This window comes from Sinocyclocheilus anshuiensis, unplaced genomic scaffold, assembly GCF_001515605.1.
Source record: "Sinocyclocheilus anshuiensis isolate Anshui unplaced genomic scaffold, SAMN03320099.WGS_v1.1 scaffold2591, whole genome shotgun sequence".
NCBI classification, from domain to species: Eukaryota; Metazoa; Chordata; class Actinopteri; order Cypriniformes; family Cyprinidae; genus Sinocyclocheilus; species Sinocyclocheilus anshuiensis.
In genome coordinates, this window is record NW_015558725.1 from 29,124 (window position 1) to 49,628 (window position 20,505).

The 20,505-nt window shown below is 39.0% G+C and overlaps 1 long non-coding RNA gene across 1 annotated transcript; it reads right to left on the reverse strand.

Annotated features, from left to right (window-relative positions):
- Positions 1-473: 473 nt before the first annotated feature.
- Positions 474-20,038, reverse strand: LOC107681472 (uncharacterized). Its single transcript, XR_001633258.1, has 3 exons — positions 20,028-20,038; positions 18,729-18,731; positions 474-606 (listed from the first exon to the last, which is right to left on the reverse strand). It is a non-coding gene; the product is annotated as an uncharacterized LOC107681472 (long non-coding RNA).
- Between the last annotated feature and the right edge of the window lie 467 nt (positions 20,039-20,505).

Here is a 20,505-nt window from a genome sequence, read left to right on the forward strand (position 1 = left end):
TTTTGTGGTAGAAGTGATGGTTCTACCATACTTGTAACAAGGAGTAGAATTTACAGTTTTAGCTATATGAAGTTTGCACAAGAAAGTCGAACATCATTAGCGCCGGCGTGAATAACAATATTACTGTATTTACGGTTAGCATTAGCCAGCACTTTTAAATTTGCCAAGATGTCAGACGCTCTGGCTCCCGGTAAACATTGGACTATAGTGGCTGGTGTCTAGCCTCACAGTCACCCAGTTGCCCTGCTGCGGAGGCTGTTACCGGAACCGAACAATGTACAGGACTACCTGAGCTAGTCGCATCCAAAGTCGTATCTAGAGCCCTCACATTCTTACTGTCCTCAATTAAAGTTTGGATGCGTGTCTCTAATTCTGAAATCTTCTCTGTCAGCCTGACTATTTCCCTGCATTTATCACATGTGAATCCCTCGTTGCCGACAGAGAGAGAGATATGGTGGGAATTAAGTTATATTTTATCACTTTAAACAACGGAGAGTGATAGAGATTTTACAGAAAAAAAAAGCTACACGGAGCTACGATCACAAACCAGCACTGCAAACAGGAAGCAGGAATAACACTGTCCAACAGCGACACCCGCAGGTAGGTCTGGTCACTAGTAACATACAACATTTGGAACACGATCACCCATTTTGGTGATTTTTTTCTTAAAAAATATTTGTGTAGTGTATTCTACATCTGCTTAACTGTCGGTATAGTTCGCATCATCAGTAAAACTTTTTCTGAGATCTGAGGTCTTATATCACTGTATTAGTTCACTGAGGAGCGTTACGCGTTGTTTAGGAATCCTGGAGTGTGATGTATGAGGGGTAATATAGTTCACTGAGGCGCTTTACAAGTCGTTGGGGAATCCTGAAGTGTGACATATGAGGGTAACCACAGTATTACAGCACAGCGTCACACAAGCCATGATACAAGTAAAGGAAACAAACAACCGAAAGCAATATATGTCTTCCTCAGATGTAATGTTAGTTCTGTACATCAGTGTTGGGTAAAATACAGTGGTGTATAAAGTACCTGAAAGCCATACTCAAGTAAAAGTACAGATATCTTACCAGAAGTAAAATAGCATTATAATATCCTTTGTGGTAGAGAAAGCTGCATACATGTAGGCTACGGGAAACAGCAAAAATATGTTGAATTAAACACACACAATCAGCTTTTCCACATGTTTATACTGGCCCCGATAATCAAAACTTCTACTTAGCGCTTGCTCCATTTCTGCAGTTCTGTTTTTGTAAATGAATGACTTATCGTTTCTACGTTAGATTGATGAGGCCCAATGTCACATACCTTGGGATAAAGGTGTGTAAAGATTTTAATCAAAGAAGCCTGTTAAATTTTGACCCTATTATTGAGAAAATTAAAAATAGATTCAATATATGGCTTATGAGAGATCTGTCCCTATATGAACGTGTTCTACTATCAAAAGCAGAAGGGATTTCAAGGTCTGTTTATATATCTATGTCTGCAGATGTTCCAAACAATGTTGTCAGGGAATTAGATAAGATATTTTATGATTTTATTTGGAGGAAGAAAATACACTATTTACGGAAAGATATTATAAATAATAATAGAGACTTTGGTGGCCTTGAAGTTTTAAATTTTACAGATCTTAATAATGTGTTTAAGATAAAATAGATAATTGAATTTATTAAAAATAAAGATGTACGGATCTTGTGTAGATGTGTATGGAATGTTGTCCCCAATTATATATTTAACTCTTTGGTGACATTTTTTTTTTTAATGTAATTTTTCGGTTGAAAAAAATCCCAGTTAAACTGGCAAACTTTCATAAGCAGGCACTGCTGGCTTGGCAATTAATCTATAAACATAACTTTTCACCGCATCGATATGTTATATGGAATAATAAAGATATCCTGTAAAAAAAAAAAAAATCAATCTTTAATCAGACATGGTATGACAATGGAATTCTTACTGTTAGTCAGTTGCTTAATGAACAAGGTCTACTTTTACCATATTCCGAATTTCTCAATAAATTTATGATCCCTGTGAGGCCAAAAGAATACTCTAGTATCCTTGATACAATCCCTGGCAGAGCTGTATCACTATTACGAAATCCTGGATTCTCTCCTGTAAACGTTGATCATCAAACCAGTTTTTGTAGTGATACAATATTTATTGGGAATATTAATATAGTAATAGATAAATGCAGTAACAAATATATTAGAAATATTTTAAAAACAAACTATTTGCCTTGCTCAACAGTGTTTTTTTTAGGTCTACAAAATATGAATATGTTAACTGGAAAAAAGTATGGTCAATAACAAATGTTTTTTTATTAATAATACAATTAGAGAGGTATCCTATAAAATTTCACACAAAAATTACCCTGTCAATGAGTTGCTTGAATGTTTCAATTTGAATCTTGAAAACGTATGTGAATTTTGTAGCAATGCCAAAGAATCTGTGTGTTAGGGTGTACAGAAAGTGTAGGTGTTAAATCAAAGACGATGAAAAAGAATATCCAGTCCAGGGTGTTTATTTTGGTGCAAAAATTGTGGTTCCCAGGCAAAATGCAAACATATAAATGTAGTGACAAAACTAGGATGAAGTAATAAAGTCAAAAATATATACAAAAACTGCACAAAGAAAATACATTTTTGAAGATGCTCAAGAGGGAATTATGGCTATGCCAATTTTCTGGCCCAAAAATACTTCAAGGTCCCCCACGCACAACAAGCTCCAAACACTCTCCTCTAAAATGACTTCCAGGAGTCCTTTTATAGTATGAGGCTCCTCCCATTTCTGGAGCATACCAAGTGGAAGTCAATTATAATTTTAAAGCAAGATGAAGCTACACAAATACACACAAAAAAGGCATTAACTTGCAACATATGCATCACACTACTGATCAAAAAGTGAATCACAAACATTGCAAACAAAAATACATGAGAAATTATCGTTTACCTGATTTTTGGTGGTATGCCTCTCAGCATTCTTAATGGCTTCAATTTTACCAATTTGTGGTCGGACCACCCCATGTCCCAGAACATACCCCAGAAATTAAGTCTCTGCCTTGGCCAGGGCACACTTGTCTGGGCGGATGGTCAATCCAGCAGTCTTTATCCTCTTTAGCACCTCTTGGAGATGCCCTAGGTGTCCCTCCTAGCTCTGGCTAAAGATGATAATATCATCCAAGTAGGCTGCAGCAAACATTTCTGTCCTCTGGAGTAGCTGGTCCATCATTCTCTGAAATGTTGCTGGAGCCCCATGAAGCCCAAATGGAAGAACCTGGAACTGAAAGTGTCCAAATGGGGTCTTAAATGCTGTAAGCTCCTTGCATTCTGGCTTCAATGGAACTTGCCAATACCCTTTGCAGAGATCAAGAGTGCGGAGGTATTTTGCTCTTCCAAGTCTTTCAACCAATTCATCCACTCTCAACATGGGATAAAGGGTCAAACTTACTGACACTATTCAGAAGTCCAGGCAAAACTGGAGAGTTCCATCCTTCTTGGTTACCAGCACGATAGGGCTGCTTCATTCACTGGTGGATGGTTCTATTACTGCCAGACTCTGCATGGTCTCGAACTCCTCTTTCATCACTGGCAGCAGCCTTTCAGGCACACAATAGACAGGCTGTCGGATGGGTTTGAGGTCGTTCAAGATGATGGAGTGGCAGATCAATTCTGTCCTACCCGGTGACTCCATGAAAAGTTGGTCAGGTAAACAACCCATCAGCTGCTGTTTCTGTTCCTCAGCCAAGTGATCGAGATTCAGCTCACTCTGGCCTGGATGTCCAGGGATGTATTGCTCTTCAACCTCCTCCTCCTCTTCTACTGCTCTGACAAATATATTGTTGTCAGTCACTGGGGCTGGTGTGCCTTCAGCCATTTTTGATGGAGGTATACGGGAATGCCATTTCTTTAACATGTTGATGTGGAAAACCTGCAAAGGCTGGCTTCTGGATGGAATCTCAATTTCGTAGGTCACTGGACCCACTTTTCGCTTCACCTCATAGGGGTCTTGCCACTTCGCCAACAACTGGTTTTCCGATGTTGGCAACAGGAAGAGGACCTTTTCACCGGGCTGGAAACTATGTTTTCGGGCTGTCTTGTCATACCACTCCTTCTGCTGGGCTTGGAACTGGTGCAAGTTCTTTTGGGCTTGAGCTGTGGTCTTTTGGATCTGCTCCCTCATCTTGAGGACATAAGTGAGAATGTTCTGCTTACAGAGCTTATGTGTGTCCTCCCAGCTCTCTTTCAGTACATCCAAGGATCCTCTAACATGATGGGCATAAAGGAGCTCAAAAGGGGAGAATTCTGCTGAGGCCTGGGGTACTTCCCGATAGGCAACAAGAAGGAAAGGCAGCCACTTGTCCCAGTCTTTGCCTGTTTCGGAGACAAACTTTTTTAGCATGGCTTTTAGGGTCTGGTTAAATAGTCCGACCAGCCCATCAGTCTGAGGGTGATATGGGGTGGTTCGCACTCTCTTTATCCCGAACAGTTGATATACCTGGTGTAGGGTATGGCTCATGAAGTTGGGACCTTGGTCTGTAATAACCTCTTGTTTTATGCCTACTTGTGAAAATAATCTCAAAAGTGCTGTAGATATCTGTTTGGCAGTGGATAAGCCTCAGGGTAACTTGTAGCATAGTCACAAATGACTAAAATTAATCTGTTCCCTGCCTGACTTCTCTTCAGTGGGCCAACAATATCCACTCATATTCTTTCAAATGGAGAGTCAACAACAGGTAATGGTATGAGTGGTGCATAAGCAGGGGTACGACCAACAGCAAGCTGACACTCCGGGCATGTCTTAGGGTACTCCTTAACCTCACTGTACATTCTGGGCCAATAAAACCTCTTGGCAATCCGCATCAAGGTTTTCATAAACCCTAAGTGACCTGCCCAAGTGATGGAGTGTCCTAGATCTAATACCTCCGTTCTCTGTGACTTGGGTACAACCAACTGTATGCCGTCCTCCTCACTTTCTCTGTACAAGAGTCCATTACTCAGTACAAATCTCTCACTCAACAAAGCATTCACCTCTTCTTTCTTCTTTACCTGCTTAAAACAGTCAGCTAAGGTGGAATCTTCATTCTGGAGCTTAGCTAGATTATTTAGATGATAATGTTTGTATCACTCAATTCAGGTTCCTCTGCCTCTACCTCAGCTTGCTCTATGTTCTCCATCAAGCTTTCCACACACTCCCTATGTAGCTGTAGCCTATCCTCCACTGTAGGTTTTGGTTAAAACCATAAACTCAGAAAAAAAGGCATTGTTTGCAGGGCCTCATCAGTCTCTTGGGATGGTGTGTCTTGTACCTTCTGCTTAGCCTGAGCCCTTGTCACTACACCACACCATGTGGTCTCCTGCACCAAATCAACCAACACTGCTAAATCTGTACCAAGCAGAAGGGGGTATGGCAGACTCTGAGCTACTCAACCTTCATGAGGTATGGCTGATTATGCACCTCAATGTAAACCACAGCTGTTGGCAAACTAGTACTGTCCCCATGAACACAACAAACAGTCACCGTTTCCTCCTCCCTCCAGCTATCTATGGGCACATGTTTGGCCTCTACCAATGTGTGGGCACAACCTGTGTCAACCAAAACTGTAAGTGGTTTCCCATTCAACAGGTCAGTGACAACTGTCTCCAAGTCATGTTTAGGGGTTGCATATTGTACTGGCCATGGAACATAACAGAGACTAGCGGTCTTATGCTGGGTACACACTAAAAGATTTTTTAAATCTTCTAAGATCTTCAAAATGTGAGAGATCACAAACATGAGGACAAAAAATCCTAGATATAACCCTTTTGCTCCTATAGTGTGTGGTGTGCCACAATGTTCCCCCCACACATCAGTATTTCTGATCGTAAATATTCAACATGTTGAATATTTACGATTCGCGATCGGGGCACCTCCAACGTTCTCCTGAGCAGATTCAGTCACTCTTAACACACCTCACACAACAGGAAAATCTGATCAGATAATCTTTAGAACCACCAAGATATTCGGGACATTACCTAGGATTGTCGGAAGGGGAGAAATCGGCCCAAAATCAGCCCGATTATCTTGTGGTGGGTACCCAGCATTAGACTTTTTTAAGCGGCAATGCGGTCTAGTATGCCCTGGCTTACCAAAATTATAACGCACAACTTCATTTTTGGATGCGTTTTGAGGCAGGGGAACAGGTGTTGTGGGTTTAACATATGTGGATTTCAGAATCTTAGCTTGGCTTTGCGAGCTTGAACCGATATAGACCTCCACCAGGTTAGCAGCCTGCGCAGCAGTGGTTGGATTCCATTCCTTGACCCAGGTCCTCACCTCTGTATGTACTGTTCAAGCACAATAGCCTCCATAATGTTGTCTTTGCTGCTTTTGTTGAACTGGACCCACTTGCAGAACAGATCCTTGAGGCGAGTGTAAAGTTCTTGTGGTGACTCATTCGCAGGAGTATTTAAGGAACGGAACCTCAGTCGATAGGTCTCAGTGCTGATCTCATACTTTTTCAGTATGGCCAGTTTCAACTGGTCATAATCCTGTGTCTGGGAAGGGCTCATGGCCACAAAAGCACTCCTGGCCTTGCCTGTAAGCAAGGGTATAAAGTGTATGGCCCAATCTTCTCTTGGCCACTGGTAAACTTCCGCCAGTCTCTCAGAAGTGGTCAAAAAGTGTTCTGTCATCTGTGTCCTCAAGCCTGTTGCTCATGTCTAGCTGTTTCTTGTTCCTGCTACTTGTCCCGCTCTCGCTGATACCGCATGAAGGACTCAAACATTTGTGCAAGAGCCGTAATTGCAGCATCCCCTCCAGCTGATGAAACTTCTGCAGGTTGCACCCTCGCCTCTGGGTCACCTCCTATGGCACCCTGGTCCACATCCTGAACTGTGCCTTCCTCAGGCTGACTCCTTAATTTGGGAGGCATGCCAGAAAAAAGGCAATCTCCACACGTCACTTGACCGGTAGGTGTTAAGTCAAAGACTATGAAAAAGACTATCCAGTCCAGGGTGTTTATTTTGGTGCAAAAATTGGGGTTCCCAAGCAAAATGCAGCAGTTTTTTTTAAGTGTAATATTTCCTATACCCATTTCTTTTAACTCTTCCATCAGAATAATCCTTTCATTTTGATAAGCAGTGCAATATATTAATACATGCTCTACAGTTTCTGCTAATCCACCTAGACTGCAATTCCCAGACTCAGGTTTGTTCATTCTATACAGGAAATAATTAAGAGCTGTATGCCCAAGGCGAAGTCTGGAAATGATTGTGTCTTCTCTTCTACTGCCACGACTTCCTCTTTCACTACCAATTTTATTTTGAATCTGATAAATATGTCTTCCTCTTTCCTCCTCATTCCATTGTACTTGCCAATTGCCTTTTATAGCTGTTCTAATTATAGCCTTAACTTCTTCTTTATAAAGTGTAATATTCAATTCTATAGAAGATCATTTCAGTGCCTCCTTTGCTAGATGATCCACTTCCTCATTTCCATCTACTCCCACATGTGCTGGAACCCACAGGAAACATATCTTGCTTCCTAATGGATTCACCCTGTACATACTTAAAAGAATTTCATATAGAATATCTTGTCTTGAAGATCTCCCACTAATTCGACTTGATAATGCTGAGAAAGAATCTGAGCATATCACCACATTCACTGGTCGAGAATCCTCCAACCACCTGGTAGCTAACAATATCGCAGCCATCTCTGTTGTGTAAACCCCTACTTGATCAGATACCCTTTTACCAATTTTAACTTGATAATGTGGGATATATACTGCTGCTGAAGCTTGACCTGTTTCTGGATCTTTAGATCCATCAGTGAAAACTGTAATAATTGAACTATAATTCTGCTCAAGATACTGCATAACCATTGCATCCTTAGTTATTACCCTATTTTTATCATTAATCATTTTTTGCAAATGAAGATCTACTAATGGTAAAGAGAAGAGCCACGGTGACATGGGTGACACTACTACTGTCGGGCTCAATTCTACATTTATGATCCCTCTCGATAGAGCTTCCTCTTCTGCAATCCATCCAAAACTATTAAGCCCGGCAGATTCATGTTCCCAACATTTTAACATCACTTTTTTAATTGGATGAGTATCGTTATGTTCCTTAACTGATATCCAGTAATTCAACATTAGCTTTATTCTTCTGATATCAAGAGGCATTTCATTCATTTCTACCTGTAAGGCAGGAATAGGAGAAGACCTGATAGCACCACAACATATTCGTAATGCCTGTGACTGAATCATTTCTACTTTATGCAGCAATGTTTGGACGCAGACCCATATACTATACATCCATAATCTATGGTTGACCTAATTAGTGCACAATAAATTATCTTCAGTGAATGACGTCTGGCCCCCCAATCCACCCCAGCTAGAAATCTTAAAATATTTAAAGGGGTCATCGGATGCAAAATTCACTTTTCAAGTTGTTTGAACATAAATGTATGTTGGAAGTGTGCGTACACATCCATCCTATAATTATAAAAAATCCATCCAGTGTTTTTTTTAAAATCCCTATTTTAAAATCCCCTTTCTCAAACAAGGCTGTTCTGAGATTCCTGTCAGAATGACGTAGTTCTGTACAGGCCCCTCCCACGATAGTTTATTGACAGTAGTGTTTCATCACAGACTGGACTGGTGTCTTACCTTAGACCCACCCTGAGTGAGCTGTTACATGGACTATAATGGTTTGATAAAACAGAGCTGATTTTGACAGGTTTAAAAAGGTGTTTTTTTACACTAACATTGAGAAATTTTAACCAAAGTATGTTATAGACTTTTAATTAAGACCCTAAAGAATCATATCAACTTGTGCAAAATGAGCATCCGATGACCCCTTTAAAACTTTTTTGCATTTATCAACAAATTTTTGTATATGATTTCCAAATGCTCCATTCCAAATTCCAATAGCTGTAATTTTATACTGTTACATTCTCTCTTTTTTGAGAAACAGATAACCTGTGTTTTTGACACTGATAATCGGAATTCCCACTTATCTGTCTTAATTCCCACTTCATTAATTGCACTCTGCATACTTTTAACCACATACAAAACATTCCTCCCTCTCTTCCACAATGCCCCATCATCTGCAAAGAGAGACTTTTCAACTCCTGCACTGACCTGGGAAAAAATTTAATTAATCATTACATTAAATAGGATGGGGCTACACACACTTCCCTGAGGAGTACCGTTTTCAATATAATATGTTTTGGAGAATGACGAACCCACCCTGACTTGAATAGATCTATAAAAAAGGAAACTATGAATCCAGTTAAACATTCTTCCACCAATACGCATCTTATCCAATTTAATTAGAAGTCCCTCTTTCCAAATCATGTCATAGGCTTTCTCCACGTCGAAAAATACTCCTACTAAAACTTCCTTAGTGACCTGTGCCTTTCTTATATTAGACTCTAGACATAGAACCACATCCATAGTGTTCCGACCTTTCCGAAACCCACTCTGGAAAGGAGAAAAATATCCTTTATTTTCTAGAACATGATTCAATCTAAATATAGTCATTCTCTCCATCATTTTACACAGATTAGACGTTAGGGCTATAGGCCTGTAACTAGAAACTAATGAAGGGTCCTTTCCTGGTTTTGCAATTGGAATAATAATCCCATGTTTCCAAATTGTCGGTAAGATCCCTTTATCCCAGATTCTATTAAAAAGCCTTAACAAAATATAAAATGTATCTGATAGATGCTTTACCATTTCATAGCACACATCATCCTTCCCTGGGGAGGTTTGCTTAGCCCCTAAAATGGCCCTTTTTAGTTCATATAAGGAAAAATCATTATCTAACGTACTTCCTGATAATCCTCTATGAACTAATAATTCTGGATTATCTCTTAAACAATTATCTCTATGCCTTCTCATACTGTCTGGGATATTATCATTACTATGTACTTTTACAAAGGCTTTGGCTAAAACTTCAGCTTTTTCGATATCCAAAACAGCTGGTTTATTTCCATTTATTATAACCGGAATACTGTTATTTCTTTGTATTCCATTCATCTTCTTGATCATTCCCCACACAGAACTTATTTCAGTTTCTTCCCCTATACTTTCACAATATTGTCTCCAATAATTTATTTTTGATCACCTTCCTAACACTTGCCTGTTTCCTCTTATATTCAATAAAATCATTAAAAACATAGTTTTTCCTAACCTTTTTCAGAGCTTTATTCCGATGCTTTATTGCTTCACTACACTTATCATTCCACTACGGAACTGGCTTCTTCCTTCTACTTGTTTTGCTTTTACCAATTACTACTTCTGCTGCCTTACAAAGACTCTCATTTATTCTATTGTTTAATTCTTCAACCTCCTCTACTGATTCTTCTATTTCCATCATCAATATCTCACTTACCTCCTTAAATTTATCCCAGTCAGCTGATTTAAATTTCCATCTAGACAATCTTTCCACTACATTCACTTCCATATCTATTCCTATTTTACAAGTATTCGGATAATGATCACTACCTATTAAATTTTGATCTAATACATTCCACATACATCTCCTTGCCAAATTTCCTGAAACTATGGATAAGTCTAATACAGATGACTTTCCTTTTGCTAAATCAATTCTTGTTGCTCTTCCATCGTTAACACAAACTAATTCACACTTATCTAACGTATCCTCTATAATGGTTCCTTTAAAATCATTTTTTTCACTTCCCCATAATGTACTGTGCCCATTAAAATCTCCACACCAAACCAGTCTATGAAAATTATCTCCCCTAATTTCCTCAAGAATATCACTACTTCATCTCTCACACGGGTTATAGTAATTAATTATTCTCAAATTCTGATCTTAAACCCATACCTCTACTTCTACTACTTCAAATTCATTACCTACTTCAACTGTTCTAAACAAAAGTGGCCACTCCCCCTCCTACTCCATATATTCTATCCCTTCGCACACTCTTATAATCTTGCAATTTAAAATCCAAATGAGACTTAAGCCATGTTTCCTGAATGCAAACTACATGTGGTTTATTATTCTGTTCTGCAAGAATTTTTTTGAATTCTTGACCGTTCGCTATTAAGCTCCTTGCATTCCATTGCAATATCAATAACACCATTAGGATCCACCACATGGTGCCTGCGAATTTGCCGTTTGCATCTTTAATTTGTCGTTTATCTGTTCTAATGTTACTCCCTCAACATCCAAATATTTTTCTGCTGCTCTAATAATGATTTTAATCCTCTCTGTCCTACTTTCAGTCTGCGCTGAACAGTTCACAACCCTTATTAATATCTGACTTGATGACTGGACGACTCAACTCCATTCTGTTGTCATCCTTAGGTTTTGACGTCTGAACCGTTTTGAGTGCCTCTGCATAAGTCAGATCTTCTGACACTCTCACATTCTGAACTTTCACAGCTTCTTTCCTTTTCTTTCCTTCTTTCCTCCGCATCTGGCACATCTTTGTTTCCCTCTACATGCTGCTGCAACATGTCCATATCTCTGACATTTATAGCACCTCAGGGGCGGAGGAACATACAGTCTTACTGCGTAGCTTAGGAAACCGACATACACTCTATCGGGCAGTTTATCTTCTTTAAAACTCAGCATAACCGAAAGGCTGTCGACTCTTTCTTTACCCCTAACACACTTCAGCTGTCTCACCTCATTAACCACTGCTCCTCTAATACCTTTTTGAATTTTTTTCATCCGAAATATCAGTCGGTACACCAGATATTACTCCTCTTACCCATTTCGTCCACTCTAGTACTGAACATGAAACCTTCTGACCTAGCAATGTTTTTAATCCAAGCGCTGGCTTTTGTTGACTACCATCCTTGCATATTATGAGTAATTTACCATCCCTCAAATTTTTCGCACATTCAATCTGTCCAATCGATTCCTTTATAGCTTTGGTAATTTTCAATGGATTGAGTATACCAATAGCACCCGATTCAAACTTCAACATTACCTTATAGTCCTGCTTCCTATCTTTTGTAGAATGCTGCTCTTTACCATAACTATCTGTTCCCGAGGTCTCAGTCCAACTCTTTTTCTTCCTTTCCTGTTTTTCCACAATTGACCAATTCAAATTGCTCCCACTTTTCCTTTCCCCGCCATATGCTTCATCCTCCATTTCAGATTCGGCCTCTATGGCCGGAGCCCTATGGTCCCCCCAAAAAAAATTCCTTGGGGGAAGTTTCGGGTTCTGAGGCCCTCCGTGGGCCTGACATAGGAGCAGCGGCCCTCCCTGGGCTTGACTCAGGAACTGTAGCCCTCTCTGGACTGGACTTGGGAACAGGAGCCCTCTCTGGGGTGGACTTGGGAAAAGAGTCTTTCTCTGGGCTGGACGTGGGAACTGGAGCCCTCTCGGGGCTTAACTTGGGAACAGGAGCCCTCTCTGGGCTGGACGTGGGAACAGGAGCCCTCTCTGGGCTTAACTGGGGAACAGGAGCCCTCACTGGAGCAAGCTCAGAGGCTGGAGCCAACAGTATTTTCCTCCGCATATTCCTCCTCTGATTTGGGGTTAAGGAGCGGGCTGCTGTCAGCTGAGGGCTCGGAAGGGAATCAGCTGGCGGACTTGACAGTGGAGTGGCCAGCAGGCTTGACAATGGAACGGCCGGCGGGCTTGAGAGTGCAGGGGCCGGCGGGCTGGACTGCAGAGCAGTCGGCAGGCTTGACAGTGGAGCAGTTCTGGATCGGGGCTGGATGCTCTCCAGGCTCCGGGGGATCCCTTCCCTCCAGCATAGTCCAGTGGTGTCTGGGATGTCGACGGGGCGATGGTAGTTGGCCCCGATCCAGAACAGAGAATTCAGTGTGGCGTCATCAAATCCCATCAAAACGGCAAGCCTACTGAATTCCCAGGCGAACTCCACTAGCGGGAGGTCCATATGGGCTAGGGTGGCGAATCTCGCGGCGGTTTCCATAACGACTGTTTGTAGGTCCGGAAATCAATGAACATAATCAACACCGGAGAAACTGGGTCATGGGGAGCACATGACGAGCAAAACACAAGAGTCAGAACACAGGGGCAGTCCAAGGGCGTGACAGCAGTACTGATTTACATATCATTCAGTATAGAAACTATAAAATATATTTCCTGCCTTATCCTGTGATAAAAATGGAAAAAAGGTGTCCGTAGTAGCCTTTAAAACCAATCATAAGATTGTCATTAGGATAATATTGAACAAAAATAGTATAGCCCCTTGCAACTAATGTTACTTCCACAGGCTACACGCAGCAATATGAAGAACAGCTCTGCATGCTCTCTTCACGTCGTTCTTGTAAAATAATAATCATTTAAAAAGTAAACAAGCACACCGCTCTGCTGGGAACGCCACTTACCATCAGCCGCGGATGTTATTGAAGGTATGGTAGTGCGCTAAATTACTAAAGGTGTCTTCTTCTTCTTCTTTTTTAATTGACCAGATCAAAATATACAACAGTTTACAAAAAACGTACATAAAACATGCCAGAGTGTACAAACCATTGATTCACTAATCAAAAATTGTATATTCGTGAAAAATATTACTGTCACGTGTTGGTTTCTGTTTAGTTCCTGTCTGCCCTTATTTGGTTCAGTTCCTGTTCTCATTTAGTTAATCATCATTCATTAGTTTCCACCTGTGTTCATTAATCATCTTATTAGTCGATCGTTTGGTTTAGTATAAATATCCCTGCCTTTCCTCAGTTTCTTTGTCCGTTCATTGTCATGTTTAGATGGCTCTTAGATGCTTGTGATTTATCTGTCTCCTGGTTATTCTCTTGCGTGAAAATTGGAATTAAAGATTGTGTGCTGGATTACTCCTGCGTCGTGCGCTTGTCTCCTTAGAGCACCGTACCTGTGACAATTATAAGTCGCCTTTGCTTTTTATTATCAGTGTTCTCCAAACTGGTGCAGTAGTCCTTAGTCTCCTGAAGAAAATTTGGCTTGGATCCTGACCATTTCTTATGTATGTGAAATTTTGCCAAAATATTAAAAAACTGTACAAGTAAAGTAAAATTATTATTATTACTTTCACTGGAATATTACGTATATCAAAATTATTTAACTTGAAAATAATATTTATGATCCTTCTAATGAAATTTTCCATATCCACCCGGAAAATCATTGTGTAAACACAATTACAAAACAGATGGACAATAGAATTATTTTCCATTGAACAAAAATCACAGGAATAATCAATATCCAAATAAAATTTCTCTAACATACTTTTAGCTGTATATATACCATATAAAAATTTAAATGTAACCTCTTTCACTTTTTTTATTTAAACAGTATATTTCACAAATATGCCAAACTTTATTCCAATTTATATTTCTAAATACATTGGTCCACAATAAGCTTTTTATAAGTAGCTGTATCACCTGTTATAATATTCCTAATATATTTATTAGTACAACTTTAAGAATATCAATGCTTTCTAGAAACATGCTGTCTTTAACATATATTGCCTCTTATAAAATTATTAAAGGTTTCTGAACATGAAAGATCGTCCCGGATGAGATCATCAGTTAAAAGGTCATGTGGATCATATTATTTACTGCTAAATTATTCATTAATTTTACTAATAGTTAGATTGAGCAGGCATTCACAAAAGGGCGTTTAATAAAAAATAATTGCCTTGACAAAAGGCATTTTGGGCATCAAGGGGAAAAAGGGCAGGTGCTCAAGCGCCCACCGCACCCCCCTCTGCATGTGCCTGTTTCACAGTGTAAACAACTTCAAATATTGTAATGGGAGTTATGAGAGTGCTTGAACTCTGGCTAGAGTAAAGTCAATGATAATGTTCTTTAATAATGTAAATGTTCTTTGCTCTTTTTATGTACAATAAAAGTGTTATAATTAGTAACTTACAATGTTTTTATTAAATTCACGTTAAATACAAAGTCAGTAGTATTAAAAATATGTTGTGGTATGACACCCATGTCTGGTACTTAAGAAAAAAGACGGGTTTTATGCGTAGTTAATAGATTACACTAACATTAGGCTAGTCCAACGCCCATTATAGATCAACTAACATGATCTATTAAGGTGCAAAAATGCATTTACCTGAGAATCAAGATATTTCATGATATAGTTCACACATTTGGAAGTATTTCGAATAAAAAATAAAATAAAACCAATAAGCCAGCCGCATTCGTGGCTGATGTGTGTCACATGAGCACCCCCCATCCCCTCCCCTCCTTTACACTCGTATCCCCTCAAAAATAATAAGTGCATGACGCCCCTGCCCACTGAATCCCAGTTGCACTGCCGTTTGGGAAACATCATCTCCCTGCATCCCTACGGTTCCATCCCAGTTCAGGAAACAGTTTTCTGAGCACCTGCTGTTGTGTCATAATGCTTTACTATGTTTCATTGATTCAGTTCACTAACCTCATTCTGTCAGAGCTCTTTTGTGTGTCACTGCTGCATTGTTTCACCTTTTGGATCCAACCCAACTAGAAACACACTCTGCATTTGTGTGAATGTGTATGTTTGACTAATGATCGCACAGCTCTGGTTCTATAGGTTTTCCATTGTCCTTGTTATATGCTATATATATGTGGTCTGAAAAGAGCCATACAGTTGCACAGATTTATATATAATTGCACATGTTGTACAGAGTGCACCACCCGTATATGCGCCCATGTATCCATTTGCAGAAACATTTTAAATAATGTATCTAATGTATAGGATCACAATCACAGAAAATCCATTTCTGAGTACAAAAGCAAGGTAATTCTGAGATTTAAAAAAAAAGTCAGAATTACAATAAACAAAGTATCAATTGTAAGATACAAAGTCACATTGTGATATATAAAGTCACAATTGTGAAATACGAAGTCACAGTTATGACAAATAAAGTTGCAGTTGTGAGATCTTACAAAGCCCTGCATATGGTATGCAGATTTTCCCCATGTTTTATTTTAAACATGGCCACAATTTACCTAAAACAAGGGAACAAATTCATTTACATGAAAATTTACCACAGAAGACAGTTTATGCGAATGCAGTAGTGCCCATTGCATTCTGAATTGCTGACAGTGTGCAGAAATCAAGCTTGTGAAGCTTGAAGCATGGGAGCAAATAGTGTAAGCGCTTGACAGTTAAATGCAGATTTTCATGCACAGTCATCAGAAAACAATTTGCACATTGATTGACAACTGTAAAGTTTGTAGATTTAAACATTTTGAGTTATATAAATCCAGAAAAATGTAAAAAAAAAGCTTTAAAAGACTCAAGGTAAAATAAAGAGTGGTTAAGATTCACGGTATGCCATTGTGTGTATGTATGTTTGTAGTTTAGAGAGAACAATTACAGCAGAGGTTCAAATCATTTGTTTGTATTCAAAAGAAATAATTTGTTATATGTATATAGCGCTTCACAGAGAGAATTCAGTTATAGCTCTTGTCAGCATAATCTGCAAAAGTATTTGCCAAGCCTGTATTTTAGAAGCATAGTCAAATCACCTATAAAATCTGACACAAATATTGCTTTAGCTAAAAAATGTTTTATAAGGTTTGTTCAGCTAATGCACATATGCATTTTAGTCCAGAAGCATTCTGTGCAAGTCCACAAACAGTCTCAAATGCTTGCCCAACTGCTTGCAAGTGTTCAGCTCTTGCATAGCAAGTAGAGTTAAATGTGTTAATATTCAGGTTACTAGCTAGCATGTTGACAAATGTGTGAAAGATTCTCTTCAAACTGTTGCTCTACCAGTTATTGATGTGAAAATTGGCCATAAGAAGAGAGTTTATGGTAATGCAATAGTGCCTGAAACATTTTGCGTTAACATAACTGCATGAAATATGTTTCTTTAACTGAAACTACTTATTTAACGAATGCGAGACATCCTATCATACAGTCATTGTGTTCTGTGTGTTGCAATCTCTTCCATTCATTCACAAGTGGCTAGTCTCTGTGGTTTAGAAAGTGACATATGATGAAAAAGGGTATTTATAATAGCATAGTTCAATTTAGAGGTCATAATTATGTATTTTATTAATACCCTTTCATTGCTTAACCTTTCTCTCTTTTTTTCTTTCTGTTCTCTGTTCTCGTTTTCCCTTCTGTTCCGTTCTGCCTCTTTCTCTTCTCTTCTGTCTCTGACTGTAAATTGAAGTGAATTTATATATTGACATCTCAGCAGTTTCATATATGACAAACGCCATGCCTCAAGAGTAGCGTATAAAGATAAGAGGGCCGAGGGAGAGAGAAGGAGAGTGAGTGGTACTGAGGGTCAGTGAGAGTTGATAATCACAACATAGGCCACTGGAAAAACACGTCTCTATGAAACTATAAAAACATACCTATTCATATAATCACTGCAGTTTCCAGCTGAAATGAAGACTAGTGGCAATCATTCGATGGAATCATCCTGACTGATGAATCCAAACATAGTGTTTACATGAACGCTAAATAAAGTGATCATGTTGATGTGCGTGTTTATATGTTACAAGCTTCCAATCGGATTTGATCTTTTGACGTGCACACTGCACAAATATACAGTTTCCTGCTGTTTCAAGACAAGCATATTAGCCATCCTCCTGCTCCTTTTCTTTGTTTTAAACAGCATAATTCATATTTATTGATTCCAAATCAAGGCATCTGTGGATAAGAGTCCAAAGCAAGGACTAGTGGGACAACATTTGTCCTGCCCCATTTCACAGACGATGACTGGAAAATTTTAGAATGACACGACAGTCATTTATGATACTTATAATTCAACAACAAGAGTTTGTTTCTTGTGTCATGCATCATTTCTACGTCATTGCACATGCACGTAACTCTCCATTTTTGGTTTTCAGTCTGATCAAGTGTTTACATGTCCTCTTCAACAGATTAGAAAAGATTTAAACCACCCCTTACAATCTAATGAAATTTCGACTGGATTTGGCCAATTCATTCCAATTGACGTGGTTACATGTGATTGTTTTTATTCGGACTGGGCTACTAGTCCGATTACAAATGGATTATTAGGGTCCATAAAAATGCAGCTAGTGAGGTTTAGAGTAGGTTTTAAGTGTCGATAGTACATTGTTTTCAAAAGCAATAGAGTGTTAACCTTTTAACACCACCATACTTTTAATTTCCAAACTGCTGTGATGCGTACAACAGCCAACATAATAAAACATTGCCAGATTCACAGTCATCTGTTTCAGATAAAACTGAATGCGTCTCTAACGCCACTCACTGGACATTTCACTTAGAAATTATTGTGAAACGTGCCATAAGCAATGTAATATCAGTTTGTAGAAATGTCACCACAGGCACATTTTTCCAGTGAGCTGGGATTGGATAATCAAGCTAAGTGCACAGTAGACTCACTTTGCTGTTAGCATGTTGCTATGCTAACAGTGCAATACTCTAAGAAGCATAAAATGCACAGCACACATAAATATTGGGTAAACTAGACCTACTTTACATTTTTTAGCTATAATTTCTCTCAGTTTCTCTGCCATCTTGGGCACTTTTTTCACTGAATTTGTCACAATGCATTATAGGGTTGCCTTCATTAAGATATATGCTGGTAGTAGCATAAACACTGCCATTGTCTTTCATTCTTTGCAGTTCTCTCGCACAAAAAGACAAATGAATATGTTGTACGTGCACATATTTAGCGCAGCACATTGTTCGGTTCTTTGAAGGAGACCCAGAGTGCATGCATAACATTTAAAGGAAATACATTTTTTTTGTCTCTACTGCGCACTGTTCAAAGGCACTTCTAATTGATGTTTCTGTTCTTTCATTCCCACTCAAACACGTACACACTTTCTGCATATCAATGATTGTGCAGTGGAAAGGCCCCCTGGTGCTTTGATAGAGGTGTGCAATGTTTTTTTTAAGTTGAGTGATTCCTGTGGAGGAAAAAAAAAATATGGCTCCCTTTTCATCTTCAGGCAAAATGTTGCAAGAGAAGAAAATCTTCAGAGATGTTTTTATTGATATAATTCACTGTAATTCATTGATGTTTTAAGTGAGTTTTCCTGAGCTGTAGTTAGCCTTTGATTCATTTCGTTCCCGGCCAGCTCAAACTGGATCTGTTTTTTAGGGCTGAGGGTCCCTATGTTGTATAATTTAAGCTCATACAAAAGGGCAAAGCAGAAGGCCTGTGTAAATACAAAAGGTTTTGTTGTCTAATCCAGGGGTTTTCAATCTTTTGGATGCCACAGACCCGCAAATATGATTGATCATCCTCATGTGAGGGATCCCATCCTAAAATTTAAAAGGCAGCTGCCAGCTATACATTTTCATGTATAAAGAACAGATTTATACTGAAAAAATTATGATAAGAATGTGTTAATATTTGAAGGATATTTCTGTTATGTTATTACATTTCCTTCTACTCGCTATACTACTGTCCTGTTATGTGTATTATTTTAATCAACATTTTATTTTATTACATTTTATCTATTTAATCAATTTTTATTTTTTTTATTTTTTTTGCTTATTATTATTATTTATTTTTTATTTTTTTACACAGTTTTCTCAGGACATTTTTTTCTTGGACTCTCCCTTGCAGGACCCTGGGCCCCAGTTTGAAAACCTCTGCTCTAATCACAGAAGTTTAACATCACTTGACTGTTTTAAAATAGTTAGGGAATTTGTAATTTGCTGTAGTAGTGTTTTAATTGGTTTATTTAGTTTATTGGCACTTACTGTAATGATGGATGCACAGATGGAGGGATGAATATATGTATGATTGGCTAGATGATGTATAATATGGCATAGATATGTATGATTGACAGATGGATAAACAAATAGATGGCTGGACAGATGGACTGGCAGACAGAGATAGATGGATGAAATGGAGAAGTGAATTTGGAAACATGCACTAAAATTATACTGTAGGACTTGCATACATTTTAATGATCGCAAGTGTGTCAGAGACTGTGATGAAACAAGGAAAATAAGCACAAATTTTGAGAATAACAATTTGCTTTGTATTCCACAGACAATGCCCATATGCAAATGTGACCTGGGGTAGTGTGCGCTTATTGGTGTGCTTTGTGTGCGCTTGGAGCCTCATCAAAGCCGCTGCTATGTGTAAGCCTGCAGTGTGGGACTGAGTCTCCGTGTGTGTGTGTGCGTGTGCGTGTGTGTGTGTGTGCGTGCGTGCGTGCGTGTGTGTGCGTGCGTGTGTGTGTGTGTGTGTGTGTGTGTGTGTGTGGCTCCAGGGGAAACAGTCATTGAATTGGCGTCCCTGCAGTAACTCTCTCATTATACTCAAATCACAGTATGGCTCTGGTGTCATACATATCTATCTCAAACACAGCTGCAGTTGTGTTCCATATGAGCCTGTTACAATTAAGTGGCTTCTTAACGAATGATCCATGTCTCCATTAAATGTACTGTAACCAGTTTCAAAGAAAATATTCTTATTATCTGAGACATATAACTGAATTAAGTGTCCTGAAATATAACAGCCGTTTAAATGATAGCCCTGTCTGTGTATAAAACAAAAATGTGAGATTGTTTGTTTAGCCCATCTGAGGACATAGGTGCTTTATGCCTGTCAATGATTTTATGTATTCACAGGGCAGT